Source organism: Hemicordylus capensis, chromosome 7 (genome assembly GCF_027244095.1).
Source record: "Hemicordylus capensis ecotype Gifberg chromosome 7, rHemCap1.1.pri, whole genome shotgun sequence".
In the NCBI taxonomy this organism is placed as follows: Eukaryota; Metazoa; Chordata; class Lepidosauria; order Squamata; family Cordylidae; genus Hemicordylus; species Hemicordylus capensis.
This window is the reverse complement of record NC_069663.1, coordinates 12,666,012-12,682,000: the sequence shown is the minus strand read 5'-3', so window position 1 is coordinate 12,682,000 and position 15,989 is coordinate 12,666,012. Positions and strand designations below refer to the sequence as shown.

The 15,989-nt window shown below is 47.0% G+C and overlaps 1 protein-coding gene and 1 long non-coding RNA gene across 5 annotated transcripts in view; one reads left to right on the top strand and one right to left on the bottom strand.

Annotated features, from left to right (window-relative positions):
• The window catches only part of AHDC1 (AT-hook DNA binding motif containing 1), a 236,937-nt gene that overhangs the window by 102,149 nt on the left and 118,799 nt on the right, over positions 1 to 15,989 (top strand). The gene's annotated exons all lie outside the window — the stretch shown is intronic.
• Positions 8,989 to 12,566, bottom strand: LOC128332930 (uncharacterized). Its single transcript, XR_008310786.1, has 2 exons — positions 11,775 to 12,566; positions 8,989 to 10,186 (listed from the first exon to the last, which is right to left on the bottom strand). It is a non-coding gene; the product is annotated as an uncharacterized LOC128332930 (long non-coding RNA).

The following is a 15,989-nucleotide window of genomic DNA, read 5'->3' as shown; positions in this document are numbered from 1 at the left end:
GGGAGTGGGGAATATTTTGGGGGAGCGCCCACGACCCCTTGCTACCTTTTCCAGTCACCCATGCTGGGTGGGGGTGGGTGGGGGGTGGGATATATAGTATGCAAAGCAAAATTTGAAAAACATGTAGGTTTGCTTCCGGTGGAGGTAGAAAGACTCCTGGCAGGAGATAGCTGTGTAACCCTCCTAGAGTGTTGAGGGACAGCACAGCTGCTCCTGTGTCTCTCCTGATAGGAGTTCCGTCCAAGTTGAGCCAGTGTGTGGGTGGCGGGGTGGTAGCTGCCTGACCTTTGGAACAGAAGACAATTGAGGAATCCTTGCTGCAAAATACTGGAAAGCTGTCTGTCTGTAAGATGTGTAAATGTACGTGTACACCACTTTATTTCACACTTTCTGGGCAGTGGTCTCTCTAATCTCCCCCCCCCCGCCCCCGGTCTCTTTGTGTGGAATGAGTTTTGATCTCAAAACTGCAGTATCAAGGCAGTGTGTGTGCAAGTACATTCAGAGTGGGGCCTTCCTGATTCAACCTGAGTGGGATCTAAAATTAACTGAGCAGCCATCAAAAACACTTGTGAGCATGTGCACGCCTTAGAGGGAACACTGTTTCTAGGGTAAAACATCATAACCATATATGGAAAACAGGATAAGACCCAGGACTAAATAAACTAAGAGTATTCTGTTGAGCTTATTTTATTTTATTTTATTTTTTATTCATTTACTGCATTTATATCCCGCTCATCCTCCAAGGAGCCCAAAGGTGGTGTACATGCTTGTGTTCTTAACAGGAGGATGGTAGCCGGGTAGCCCGGTGGCAAATCCGTATGGCCAGAATGACTGCCACATCAGAGCAGGTAATGCACTGAAAGTTTGTAAGCAGAGATTGCCAAAGTGCAGGAGATGTTTACTCATGACCCATTTTATGAGTAGCCTTTTTGCTAGTTCTGCTGTACTGAATATTGTTAGAAAGGTTCTCTGGTGCAGTCATGGACTTAACTCCCTGTCCCCAGAGGGTTGCTTGAGGCTCACCAGTTTCTGAGAAAACCTGGTCTACGTCAAAAGCACTTGTAGGCTGGCCATTTTCATTGGGACTCGCTTTACATTGTTGGGCTCTGCTAAAGCTCTGAGCCACTCCTGATATTGCTTTCAAGGCTGCACACCACCATGTTCTGAGATGCGGCTGTGTGTGTGTGGCGGGGGGGGGGATGCAAAAAGAGCAATAGATGTGTCTGTTCTGAGACACTGTACTTCCAGGCTCACCTGGAGAATCCAGCCTGAGGAAGACATCTGTGTAAGTCAAAACCTTGCACAATGCATTTTGAACAATACTGAAAAGGGGGTATTTCATGGAGTCCTGGAGCTTTTCATCACACAGCCTTTACGGTGCTCTTGCACGCTGAGGCTTGGGGTGCATTCATATGAGGGCAGGATTTAGTCTAAATTCGGTGCTGAGACAGCAAGGTACTGCTCATATATCAAGTAGAATTATTCAGGTTTTATCTTTGCAAATGGAGCTCAACTCGGAGTATCTGCATCCAAAGATAGTTGCGCTTTCCATTAAAACGTTTTTCTGGGATACTCCATCAGTCTGCAGAGTATGATTCTGATGTGTGGAGAGACCCCATGGATAAAGCAGATCAAGATGAGATGGAGGTGTGGCTTTGTGGGGTGCCTGACATGATAGCACTCTGGGGCAGACCGGTTTCTTGTGCCTTGGAGCCAACTTCCGTTCACGAATCAGCTTCCAATTTAGTTCACAGAGTCCCTCTATCCTGTGCTACAGTTGTGCCTGGTTTCAGAGCCCCAAGGTCTAGCCCTTCCAAACTTAAGATTCCCCCCCTCCTAATTTTCCATTGACCTCTGTTTAAAACAAAAAAACCCTTGGAGCTGGGTATAGAGACACATGGCAACCTTGTGCAAGACCCATGGTAATTTTCTTTTTGAGTCAAATTTCTGCAATTTTTAAAAATAGCAGTTGTAAAAGAATGCAGGGACTCCACCCCACGTGCACACATATCTGCTCCTCTGCCTGTGCACTTGGACAGAGAGGAGGAGGTGGGGTGCCCGCCTCCACTGCAGGCCCATTGGCCAAAAAATGGACCAGAAGACTGGCACGGAGAGCATACCGTATGAATAATCCTTGCTTGGAAACCACCTAAGGAAAGAACGGTAGCCAAACTTGGTAAGATGTAGGAATATTGAACGGCCCCAGCTTTACTCTGAAATGTGCCTGAAATCCTTTATTTCCACTTCGACTATTCTCCTCCTGAGAAGTCTGATGTTAGAGCGCTTCCTCCTGCATGAAAGCTGGCCATCTGGAAGGGCTCCTGGAGGGCGCCCTTCTCTAGGAAACCGATGACTGTTCTCATGCATGCATCTGAAGACACAGACCTTTAAAAAATAATGTCTGAAGTTGCCCTCTGGGGATAGAGGACTGGCTCTTCCGTGCAAGTTCTGCCCAGCTGTCTTTAATCTGGGATGCATTATTCTCTCCCTGCTCTTTATCTGGGAACAGGATCTTTTGTGCAGAAGGTGGGCTTACCCCCGGCAAGAGCAGGGCTGCCGGGATGTTGGCGACTTCCTCTTGTTTATCCTCGCCTTGGGTCAGCGCATGCGATCCAGCTGTTGCCCGCTCTCCCCTCCTTTTGTTTGCTTGCACACCTTTGCAGTGCATTCTGGGAAGCCCGCCCCATAGTGCCAAGCTGGCTCTGGAGAGCAGCGGCTCTGAATAATTTCCAAAGCAAAGCCTTGGAATGTGGAACCAAATGGGGACAGAACACTGGTGAATATAGGGTGGAGGGGGATGTGGGCTGCGCTGAAGGCATTCCCAGCTGTGCCCCACACAAAAAGCCCCTTATAGTGCGTGCTGTCAAGGCAGATCCAAAACAGAATTTGCTGTAGGCAGGCAGTCCGGCATCTAGGCTCTGGTGGTGTTGTTTTTTTTTTAACCTCCGGATTAGCTTTTGGCTGCAGCTAGTGCTGTAGTGCTGCTGCAGGATTCGTGCTTAACCAAGGATGATTCTGTTAAATTCGTACTTTACAAGTATAGACCCGTTACAAAATGTTGCAGTATGTTTTACCTGTGGCTGAGCATGGTAAAAAAGCAAACATTAGCAACAAAGACAAGATACCCGCTGTAACTCAAGTCTGTCGTCTTATGCAAACTTTATTTTTCTGTGGGGTTTTTTTTGTGGGGGGGAGGTTGAGAGGGGGAAGCACTGATGCTCAGTCCAAGCTCCTTTTCATCTTGTTGTGACTGCTGTAAGGGACTGTTCTTCAAGCTGAGAAACTTCTTGCTCTTTATTCAAACTCTTCTTGCCACTGAGTTCTGCTCGCCTGCTTGTCTGTTAAGTGCCCTCTGAGTCCGCAGACATTCCACTCCATTGAGTTACATTGAGGCAGTCATGGTTTCCCCCCCCTCCCAGTTTTTGTGAAATCAATGTATCTGCAGGGGACCCCAGTCTGCCAATATCGCCCTTGCCCACAGATGCTCCAACTCTTTTGGAAATAAATATAAGATTGCTTCTTGAAAGTAGATAGTTGACTAGTTCTGTGTCCCTTTTTAAATGCAGGATCGTTGTTCATACTCTCTCAAAAGGCCTGGGGCTTGGGATTTGGGGAAAGCAGAGGTGTTTGAGCTCAAAAGAATCCTGCATGTGGGGTGTTCACAGAAGGGACTGGATTTAATTCTGAAGCGTCTATACAGATACAGAAAGGTCCACATGACTGCAACCTTGGCATAGGCATGATGTATGATACTGTGTACACGATGGTTTTGTTAGTTGCTTTGAGCTTTTCGAAAGAGGAAACGAGATACAATTATTTTTTGAAATCAGTAAATGGCAAGCTATGGTCCTATAGTACTACCGGTATATCATTATCATAGATAATATAATCTCTAAGCAGCGGTATGTTTTGTGTGTGTGTTCGTTCATTCATTCATTCATAGTGAGAGAGAGAAATGATGTAAACTTTACAAACTCTTTGCCATTGAATAATTATTGATATCCAAATTCCTGTGAACTTTCTTGCAGTAACAATGCCTGCCTGCTCTCCCCCCCCCCCCCGCCCCCCATAATTCCTTTGGAAGAGTCTAAGAATACAGAATGTGTTTATCTTTAGGAATGCTAACACAGAAGGCTAAGAAAAAAACAATACATGGAACATAAAGGGCAACTCCAAAGGTACCTCAGAGACAAAAAAAGTCAGGAGACGAAGATCACTAAGATTATGATGCTGGAATTGAAAGGAACTAACATTTTAGAATAGGGGTTCTCCAGCTTGGCTCCCCAGATGTTGTTGGACTACAACTCCTATGGTCCACAGCCCCAATCACCATTTGCAGAAGAGCAACAGCAGGAGAGGGGGCGTGCCTTCGTTTTCTTCATGTGTGGCTTCCCAAGGCATCTGGTGGGCCATTGTGTGAAACGGGGTGTTGGCCTTGGTTCTTCTTACGTTCTCCTGAGTCACAGTCCATCAATGTCCCAGGACTCAAGTCCAAGAACTGCTGATCTAGTCCAGTATCCTGCTTCCCACAGGGAAGGCGGCAAACCGAAGGCCATTGCTGCAGGGGGTGGTGGGAGTTGTAGTCCAATAACATCCGGGGACCCAAGCTGGAGAACTCCTGCTGTAGAGTGCTTGGGGTTGGCCTGTGGAATGTATATTTCCGGACTCCTTCACAGTCCCTCAGTGTGATCCCTTTGCAGCATTCTGGGAGGTGAATAAAGTTACCAAAGACAAGAGGAGGAGGAGGGCATTTTGTGGATAAAAACAGGAGCTGCTTTTCCTGCTCGCCCCTCCCTTTTGAGAGGAGACAGCTGGCACTTCCACACAAATGGGATTAGAGTCTCTAGTGGGGGTGGACAGCAGGAGCTGAGGGATCCCTTAAAAAGGACAAAAGCTCTCCTTCACATGCAAGCCCTCCTTGCTGTGGACCCAGCAGGGAAGATGCTTCCTGTGTGAGAAGGGAGGAGAATCTCCATCCCGCCCCCCCAGAGAGGATGAGGATGCATTCAGCTGGAAGTGACTGCTTAAGCCAATGTGTCTCCTGCAGCTGGCGTTGTGGCTGATGGGCAGGCATGGCTTGCCCCCTGGGCCAAACAGGGCGGAACCCACTCTGCCTGGGCAGAGACTGGATGTCCCAGGACGGATGACACAGAGAGGTGATGTGGTACTGCTCTGCTTCGGTTTGAGGCCTTTCTCCAGGCAGGTTTCCACCAGATATTAATAATCCAAGTTCCTACTAGGAACATAGGAAGCTGCTTTCTACCGAGTCAGACCCTTGGTCCATCTAGCTCAGTATTGCCTACCCTGACTGGCAGCAGCTTCTCCAAGGTTTCAGGCAGGAGTCTCCTTCCCAGCCCGACCTGGAGATGCTGCTAGCAAAGGGACCAATCCATGTGTGCTACCACAAGACCGACTCTCTTCCCTGACTGGCTTCTTCTCCCATTGGTAGTGCTATTCCTTTTCCTTATCCACAAGAGTCTTTCTTGCAGCTGGGGGTGTGAGTATCACTTTGGAGATACTCTCAGTACCTCAGTGGCCTAATTTTAGCTTTTTCCTCTCTTCCCCCTGCTATGCTGAGTAGCCACGGCTCCCAGCTACTGCAGATGGACCTGCAGCTGTTCTGAACAGCCCCAGAAACTAGGTCTTCACTCTGTTGAGCTGCAAACCTGGAAATGGGAGTTGCTTTTATATATCACTGGAAAAGACCCAGGAGAGAGAACTAGTCTTGCATCTGCAAGCCTGAATTGTTCCCCTTGCTAAGTGGGTTCCGCCCTGGTTGGATGGGTGACTACATGTGAGATAATTCCTATCCATACGTACTATAATGTATATAGTATATACATTATATAGACTATACATACTGTAATGTAGTCACACATGTGCGATAAGACAGGGCTGCACAACTTCAGCCCTCCAGCGGCTGTTTGACTACAACTCGCATTATTCCTATTGGCCACAGTGGCTGGGGATGATGGGAGTTGTAGTCTCACAGCTGCTGGAGGGCTGAAGTTGTGCAGCCCTGTCCAAAGGGAAATATCTTACAGCAAACAGTGCTCCACAGGGGTGGGGATGGGGCCGTAGCTCAGTGGGAGAGCATCTATTTTGCATGCAGAAGTTCCCAGGTTCAGTCCCTGGCGGCATTCCCAGGTAAGGCTGAAAGAGACTCCTGCCTGAAGCCTTGGAGAGCTGCTGCCGGTCAGTGCCAACAATACTGAGCTATACTGACCAATGGTCTGACTCGGTATAATGCAGCCTCATAAGAACATAAGAACAGCCCTGCTGGATCAGGCTCAAGGCCCATCTAGTCCAGCATCCTGTTTCGCACAGTGGCCCACCAGATGCCTCTGGAAGTCACAGGCAGGAGTTGAGGGCATGCCCTTTCTCCTGCCATTGCTTCCCTGCAACTGGTACTCAGAGGCACACCCTTGAGGCTGGAGGTGGCCCACAGCCCTCTGACTAGTAGCCATTGATAGACCTCTCCTCCATGAAGTCATCCAAACCCCTCTTAAAGCCATCCAGGTTGTTGGCTGTCACCGCATCCTGTGGCAGAGAGTTCCACAAGTGGATCACGCATTGTGTGAAAAAGTACTTCCGTTTGTTGGTCCTCTTGTGTTCCTTTGAGCGATTGCCTAGTTCATTCCCTCCTCCACACACACCCCTTGCCCAGGCTGGATCCACTTCTCCTCAGTGACATGAATATATGAACCCAGGACTCTGACCAGTTGAGGCCTTCATGCACCACGCTGGTTCACAGCTATGCCTCTGACCCTGTTACGAGCAAAGGTGGAAGTGCTGAATGACTGACTGACTGGTATGCAATGCCTTGCGTGTGATCCAGCCAAAGTTGAATGCTTTGGGACTCCATTGATTCCAATGGGACAGACCTAAAGATGTGCTTTCCTTTTTGACCACTCTTGGCCGCGTTATGCCCATAAAGTGCAACTTTAAACAATGCAGCTGATGGAGGAGGCATTAGTCCGCAGAAGCTTATGTTGCAATAAATGAGTTTTTAAGGAGAGCTGGTCTTGTGGTAGCGAGCAGGAATGGTCCCCTTTGCTTAGCAGGGTCTGCCCTGGTTTGCTTTTGAATGGGTGACTACGTGTGTGAGCACTGCAAGGTATTTCCCTTAGGGGATGGGAGTGCTCCATGCTTGCATGCAGAAGATTCCAAGTCTCCTCCCTGGCAGCATCTCCAAGATAGCGCTGAGAGAGACTCCTGCTTGTAACCTTGGAGAAGCCACTGCCAGTCTGGGTAGACAATAGTGAGCTAGATGGACTATGGGTCTGACTCGGTAGAAGGCAGTTCCCTTGTTCTTAAGGTGCCACCAGACTCTGTGTGTCTTCCTGCAACAGACTGGCACTACTACACCTCTGGAAATTGTTTTCACTCATCTTGTCACTGAAATGTTTTATCCTCTGACTATTATATTATTTTCAGAACCTGGGAAACTGAAAGACTTACAGCCCCTCACTGAAGCTGGAATATATTCTTCAGCAATCGGTCACTAGTGATGTATTTTGCAAGTAGGGGCCACTCTGGCCGAAAACCTTCAGTGCGAGAGCCATTCGCGCCCCCCCCCCCCGCCCCCCCGTGCCGATCGTCACACAGTACTGCACTTTTTTCAGTGCTGGGTGGGCCTTTTAAGAGGGATGGTGTCTTTTCTTAAGAGCTCCATGGGGAAAGTACTGGGAAGGACTAAACTTCCCAGCACTCCATATGTGCCTTTCAAGATGGGGCAGGGGTTCGCGAGGGCTCAATTTTCCTTAAAGGAGCCTCACTGGCACTGGGCAAAGTGCAGCACTGACCAGGTGGGAACGGTCACTTCCGCATGGTGCTGGGGGGCACATGGAGAGTATTAGCCTCATCCGAAGCTTCACACAGGCCCAATAAACAGGGAGCCACACGAAGGGTTGATAGGAGTCCCCGCTGGCTCCTGGGCCTTACAGCGAAGAAGACTGGTATTGTATATATTTGTGATGAACATGCCCGCTCAACTGTTGACCTGGTCCAGCATTCTGAAACCTAAAGCTACAGACATACATATGTTAAAAGCTTGCTTGGCATTGGCAGGAATGTATTTCAGAATTTTGTGTGTGTGTGTTGAATTAAATTGCAACATAACAGAAGTTTGTTTGTTTGTGTGTGTGTGTATATATATATAACTCTGATCAGCAAAACAAAAATAGGCAGAGATCATTTAACCTATTTGTGCAGCATTTTATAGTGATGTAGGGGGAAAGCTACCCTATAGAGTGTGTGGGGCGTGGGGTGAGTTTGCTTTATGAGGGATTTCCAGATGTTGCTGACAACTCCCATAATCCCAAGCCAATGGCCATTGCAGCTAGGAATGATTGGAGTTGTAGTCAACATCTGGAAATCCCTCTTATCGGAAACACTGCGTGGGATGGACAAGCTAGTACCCGAAGACAGCAAAATAACCTGCCTGGAGTGAGGTGGATAGTAGTGTCAAAAGCGAGGTTTGTATGTGAATGTATATGTGTTGGTTATATTGAGCATTATATGTTCTGTTCTACTGTTTATATAATGCTTTTCAACAGAAGTTATCAAAGTGATTTACTTAGAAAAAGTAAATAGATGAGGTGTGAGGAGTCGTGCTCCTTGCAAAGTTCAGATGAGTCTGGAAGAACTGCTTCGATGGCGGAGGTGAAGGGCAGCACAGCAGCCTGTTTGAGGTGACCACCTCACCTCACTTCCTGAAAGGACCATCCCTGCCAGAAACTTGTTTTCTCACAGTGGCCAGCTAGTTGCCGCTAGGCAGCCTTGGAACATGGAGGTTCCACTTTGCTATGGCTAACAGCTGTTGATAGCCCCAGGACCTCTGAGAGCTGGTTCGGGCCCTGGTGAAAAAAATTTTTCAGGGACCCAGCAAGGGTGGAGTGGCTAAAAATCTTTATATGGGATTTTTATTGATGTGCAAAAAACCCCAAAACAAATATGCCCTGCCTGGTGTACAAATGGAACATGGAATAGGGAAAGAAAACATTTATTTTCAAAGAACATATAAAAAAACCTAAATCAAAATCACATATCACATTATTATAATTCACATTGCAATAAATACTCACAAAATGCAACCTCGCAAATTGCACGACTGGTATAATGCAGCATATTTAAAGTTAACTACTCGCAAAATGCAACAGCTTTTTGAAAAATGAATTGTAATCTTTTTGTAAAACATATATGTATGCTATTTAACCTTTTGTAATTAAAAAAAATAACTAAAAATTAAAAATATATATACTTTGTCATAATAAAACAAAATAGTATCCAAAATCCCCAAATTGCAACTTTATTCATAAAAAGCTAAATCATAAAAATCGATTCAGGAAACTTTTATTTTGCAAAATTTACTGCATCATATAAAATTGTACTCTCCACTCCTCCCCCCGCCCCCCTCTTACTTTTACTTATAAAGCGAGCACTTGAAGAAGTAGTAGTAAAATGAACATTCCCGCCGGTGCCTCCAACTCCGCTCCTTCCTGCCTTCTCTGCTGCTCCTTTGCGCCTTGCCTTTCATATGGCACAGGCTCAGGCAGGTGGGGGAGCAGCTCAGGCGCCCTTGGGATCATCATGATGATGATGGCGAGCAGGCGGGTGCGAGCCTGCGGCCACCATCCTACTGCTCAACCGGCAGCATCGCATGGTGGCAGACTGGCCTGGAAAGAAACACCTGCAGTGAAGTCTCTCTCAGTCTCGGGCGCAGGTAGGGTGCCCAAGCAGCGCGTATGAAGCAGCAACATATGCCCACCCAGGACCCCCTTCCAGACTGCCGGCTCCTGGTAATTTGTACCAGCTTTGTCCCCCTTTCGTCGGCCCTGGATAGATCTCTCCTTCCATGAATTTGCCGAATACCCTTTTAAAGCCATCAGTCACTGGCCATTCCCACACATTTATGAGAGCATAAAATATGTTAACTTCTGCATTGTATGAAGTGGTCAGTTTTGCTTGTGTTCCCATTACACAGCAATTAATTGTTTTGCATGTATGGATCCCCCAGATCCTGAAGTATTATTCACGGGCCCACCTGCCACCAGTCTTTCCTGTTACAGATTCCCAGATGTTGACAGCAAATCGCAGCATTCCCCAGGTGCAATGGCCTTTGGCTGGGGATTATGGGAGCTGTAGTCAATTCAAGTGGCAGGATTGTTCATGCAAAATTTGGTATCTGTAAGTAATTGGAAAGTATGATAGTCAGAATTACTTCAAAAATATTTTAAAAATTGTTTTAAATTTCCCCCAAGCATATTCCAGTGTAAAAAGTAATACAGTCAGCTAATTTCAGTGGCGGGATTCTGTATGCAAAATTGGTATTTCTAGGTCATTGGGAATTGTGACTTTAATTCGCATAAAATAAAGTATTATAAATAATGCCGCCCAGAGACATATGTTTGGGTGGGATATAAATTCAAAAAATAAAAAATAAATAAAAATAAAATAAACAAAGATACAGTATTCTTCAAAGTAGATGCAAATAGATATTTTCATAAGTTCCAGGAAAAATTGTGGAAAATAAATATGTACTCAGGGTAGTTTTCAAGAACTTTTATTCCGCCTTACCTGGAAGTAAATGAAATTCAGCACAGCAAAGATTTCCTAAGGACTGCCTGGACATGCCCCATGAACCGCCAGATATGGCTCCAGATATGGGCTCCAGGTCAAGGACCTCTGCACAGAATGTTTTCACTTGTGAACATCCGCCAGCAGCTCAGATTTGTGAATCTTGGTAGTCCTGCCCCCTTGCTATAACATAATCACTTTTGCCCCCTTGACACAAAGGGAAACTGAGGCAGAGGGAAGCAAGCACTTGCCCAAGGCAGTTGTGTGTTCAGGAGTGTGAGAAGCTGAGGGAGTGAGGCTCCTGCAGCTGTCTCACCCTCACACCTTTTCCCTTTAAAAGATTGGTTCTCTCCAGGGATAGCAGCCTCATACTGTATATCTGGGCAGTGCTCACATCATAGGATGCCTAGACCAGGATGAGACTTGTGGGCACTGCAAGAACAAACAAAATAAACAAAATCCTTTCTTATGCAAATCCTATTATGCATAATATGCAAAATATTATGCAAAATAAACAAAATCCTTTCTTTAATGACTCTTGACATTAAAAGCATGCAACAAATTTTAGATGAATGGAGTGTGTGTGTGCCTGTGTCTTTCAAAAAGCATATTATGATCCTGAGAGTTTTCAGATGTGGTTTAGATCTGGTGCTTCTGGGCAGGGACATAGCAAGAATGGAGTGGGCCCCGGGACAAAAAGTGAAGAGGGACCCCTTTCCCTCCACCCCCCCCCATCTTCTTTAGAGTAGCAGGAGCAGGACAGCAGGAGCAGGACTAACCCCACCCCACCCCACCTAGGGATCCAGGGATATTTGTCCCCCTAGCCGCCTTCAATTATAGCTACGCCCCTGCTTTAGGGCTCGGTTGCCGGTTTTGCCCCTGGACAATGGAACTTTTGGACACATCTGTCCCCTGGATTATATGTGTGTGTGTGAGGGTGGGGGGGTCGGGGTGGCGATAGAGTTCTCCTCCTGGCAGAAGTGCCTGGATGCTGATATGCATTTCCAAATTAATGAATGTCTGCAGAGCACTGTGGGATGCCCAGATGAAAGGCAGTGAAGACGCACAAAGGTATTATTATTGTCACTTACTAATTAAAATGTTCCCCCCACCCGCTCCCCGGTTTCTTTTTCTTTCTTTTTTTCTTTTTTTGAAGCACTGCAAATCAGTATTGGGTTCTGAAAAGCATAGCTTACCCCATCTCAGCAGGCAGCTGCAATCTTCCAGGGAGAGAATCTTGCTTGCTGTTTCCTCACTTTGCTTTTCTCAGTGGAACAGGGGGCCGGAGCGCCAGAAATTAAGGGGGAGAGGGAGCTGGAAGAGAGCCTCCCTTTGAAAAACCCTAACCTTATTTTCCCAGGTCTGTTGCCAGTTTCCATGGAAACAACAGCCAGGAGCAGAAATAGGGGAACCAGAATCCAGAAATGCAAAGCCTGAAGCTCCTCTTAATTTCACTCGCTGGATTCCAGTTCCCTCCTTCTTCTTTCTCCCCCCTAAGGAAACTGACATCAGATGGAGAGCTTAGTGAAAGGATTTTGCTTTAGGACCAAATTCTCTCTCTCTCTCTCTCTCTGGTTTGTGTGGCGGGGGTGGGGGCGGGTATCGGAGAACTGGCAAGAGCCCCCAGCAGACTTCAGCCCACTTCTCCCCCCACTACCTTCAACCCCCTGTTTCTGGAAAGCTGTCAAGAAAGCTGTTGGCAGCTGGGTGCAAAGCTCCTCCCTTGGCTATTTCAGTTGCTGGCTGACTTCTGAGAGATGTGAGTGAGTGTCAGGTTCCAAAACCAGCTACAGATTTGGACCCCACCTCGGTCTTGCAGGCAGCAGCTGGGCTGTGGGCTAATGAGCTAACTTGTTCCAGACGGCGCGGCTAGCAATCCATTCTGCCCGGACGCCGTAGGGAGGCTGGACAGCAGCACCGCCCGGTTGGAATGTCCAACAACCAATAGCATTCAGAGCTGCGTGGCAGCCATTTTTCTTCTTTTGCCCTCTACCAGGCCAAGCAAAACAGAACCCAGTGCCTTGTAACTTTTAGAAACCTGGTGTTTCTAAGCTGATTTTTATATCTAGTCGCAATGTGGCAACTTTCCTCTCTTTTGTGTTTATATATGAAAAACATGTTTACAATTCATTTTTTCAGTGTTACTTAAGAATATAAGAAAAAGCCTGCTGGATCAGGCCCAAGGCCCATGTAGTCCAGCATCTTGTCTCCCACAGTGGCCCACCAAGTGCCTCCCACCAGGTGTCTCAACAGGCAAGAGCCGAGGACATGCCCTCTCTCCTCCTGCTGCTCCTCTGCATCTTGCCTCTGAGGCTGGAGGTTGCCTATGGCCCTCGGACTAGTAGCCATTGATAGACCTGTCCTCCATGACTTTATCGAAGCCCCTCTTAAAGTCATCCAGGCTGTTGGCTTTCACTGCATCTTGTGGCAGAGAATTCCATAAGTATTCCATAAGCTCACCAAAGATTCAGGCAGGAGTTTCTCCTAGCCCTACTTGGAGATGCCAGGGATTGAACCTGAGATCTCCGGTTGTTAAAAACCAACATTGTCCAGGTCTGCATCCAGAATTTATATGTGGGGCAATACTGAATATTATTAAGAAAACAAGTATCATGTGGGTATGTTACAACCCTGTTATCCAGAGCTCAGCCCATGTTCCAACAGCTGGTGACCCCTACCATGAGGCAATGTGAAATGGCTAGCTCGGGCAGCAGATTTTAGGCACCTTAAGGGTGGCAGAGTTGAAGACACAGATCCAGCCTATGGAGCATGGTAGTGTTCTTATTTATTTATTTATTTATTTATTTATTTATTTATTTATTTATTTATTTTATTTTACATTTTATATCCCACTCTTCCTCCAAGGAGCCCAGGGCGGTTTACTACATACTTGAGTTTCTTTCTCCTCACAACAACGCTGTGACTGGCCCAGAGTCACCCAGCTAGTTTCATGGCTGAATGGGGATTTGAACTCGGGTCTCCCCAGTCCTAGTCCAGCACTCCTTCCATCATCTCAAAGAATTTTGTGCAGGATGCCTTCCTGATGGATTTTGTCTCATGTTAATTCTTTCACCCTGTCACCAAACCCAAGGCTGTTTTTCCTAGTCTGAGCATTTGCCTACCCCAAGTTTCAGCAGTGTAAGTTTTATTTTAAAGCTGGCCCTGGTGCTACTTAAAATGTTACTTTTGTGATTTGGGGGTGATCTTGTGTTCTCCTGTTTCTGTGACGCCCTATCTGAGAGAAACAATAGTGTCACTAAAATCTTCATCCCATTCCTTCTGATGATGAAGGAAACCTTGCAGGCATTTTATTTTCAAAGTCCCAGTCGGTGGATTCCTGTGAAAAAGGTGGTTGATGTCCTGCTTGCCAGGGGGCTGTAGGTACTTGCCACTGGCAAGTGGATTTGAAGATGCCTGGTCAGGCCATTAGTTCCTCTAGCTCAGTATTGTCTACACCAGGGGTTCTCAAACTTGAGTCCCCAGTTGCTGTTGGACAACAACTCCCATCACCCCCTTTTGCTATAGTGAGTGGGGATGATGGGAGTTGTAGTGCAGCAATATCTGGGGACCCAATTGTGAGAACTCCTGGCATATAATATTATTTGATCTCAATCAAGCAATCAGATTTTGGGGCTGGTTATTAGGGCAGAGAGGCGTACTCTGTTCTGTACTAGCAGAAGTGGTAATATTGAATGGATATTCAGCCATTTTCTGGCTGATACCATGGATAGCCAGGAAAACAAACAAATGGATCATAGAACAAATCAATCCAGAATTTTCACTCGAGGCACAAATGGCCGCACTCAGACTATCATACTTTGGATACATTATGCGAAGACCCAGCTCCCTTGAGAAGTCCATAATGCTGGGGAAAGTTAAAGAAACGAGAAGAAGAGGACGACCAGCAGCAAGGTGGACGGACTCGATGACGACAGCAATGAATGCACCACTGAGAGACTTTAAAGGCCAAATTGAAGACAGATCATACTGGAGAGAATCTATCTATGTGGTCGCTAAGAGTCAACACCAACTTGATGGCACTTAATCAATCAATTCAGCCATGCCTTTTCTGACCAAAGGTGGCTGAGAACAGGGACAAAATCCTATGGTTGAAGACAAAGAAACTACGTAGAAAGAACCCCTTCCCTCTGGCCTCTTCACTTAGACGAGGCTGGGCAAACTTGGCCCTCCAGCTGTTGTTGAACTACAACTCCCATCAGTAAGTTGTGACTGGGGATGATGGGAGTTGTAGTTCAACAGTTGGAGGGACAAGTTTGGCCAGCCCTGATTTAGACCCTTTTCTAGTGTTCTAATCAAACATTGCTATTAACTTGTAAAGCTTTTTTCTTTAAAAAACACACACACACACACACACACACACACACACACACACAAAAACCCCCACCAAAACCCATAAGGACTAGTAACTCTCCTTAAAGAAATGACGGTTTGGCAGCTCTAAGACCAGGCTGTACAACTTTGACCCTCCATAGAACTCTCATCATCCCCAGCCACAGTGACGGATGATAAGCACAGCAGTCCAGCAACCCCTGGAGGGACAAAGTTGTGCAGCCCCATTGCAGAATCGGACGGATGGAGCAGATTCCATCCTGGAACACTGTCTGTGAAATGTGGCTTGTATCACAACCATTCAGGAAAATGAATGTTGCTGCCCACAGAAGAGGAATGTGTTTTTATGCAGCTCACCAATCAAGGCCTCTATGGAGCTTTGTGGCTGCGTCTTGGACTTCTATATTTCCACCTCTTTGTGTAGCGGAGTGGCCATATGGTGCCCAGATAGCCTCGCCGTTGAGCGTGGCCGCCCCTCTGCCAACATCTGTAGACAGACAGGTATTAAGATACGTTATGGATAGCTCGTGCAGTTGCGGTGGGGTGCGGGGAGAGGAGAGAGAGAGATTCTATTAATAATACAGACACATACAGAGGGAAGGAAAGTGCACACTTGATTCTCATGCTGCTACCAGGAGTTCTGAAGCTGGCGCTAGCTGCCTCTTCCCACACGTGACTGCAACACCGTGGGTAGCTTGACAGCCCAGAGAGACTGGCTTAGGGCCAGGAAAAAAAGCAGAAAACACAATGTCTGTGCATATCCTCTCTCTTAAAATAACACTCCCCAACACAGTCTGAGACAAATTAAAATAAGATCGGAGCGATCGGGGGGGGGGCAGGGGGAGGAGAGAGAGAGAGAGAAGTGCGAGGGGGGGACATTCAAAGCTTGGTCTCTGCAGCTCCCTCCAGGGTTCCTTCCTCGCCTGATTAAAAGGGGGTTCTTTCTCCAGAGCCCCGAATAGGGTTTGTGCCTTTAAAACCAGGGAGAGGGGGAGGCAGTGAGGCTCCAAATCTGTGTCAGGAAGCAGCGAGAAGAGAGACCATGCTTGAATGCCCAACAC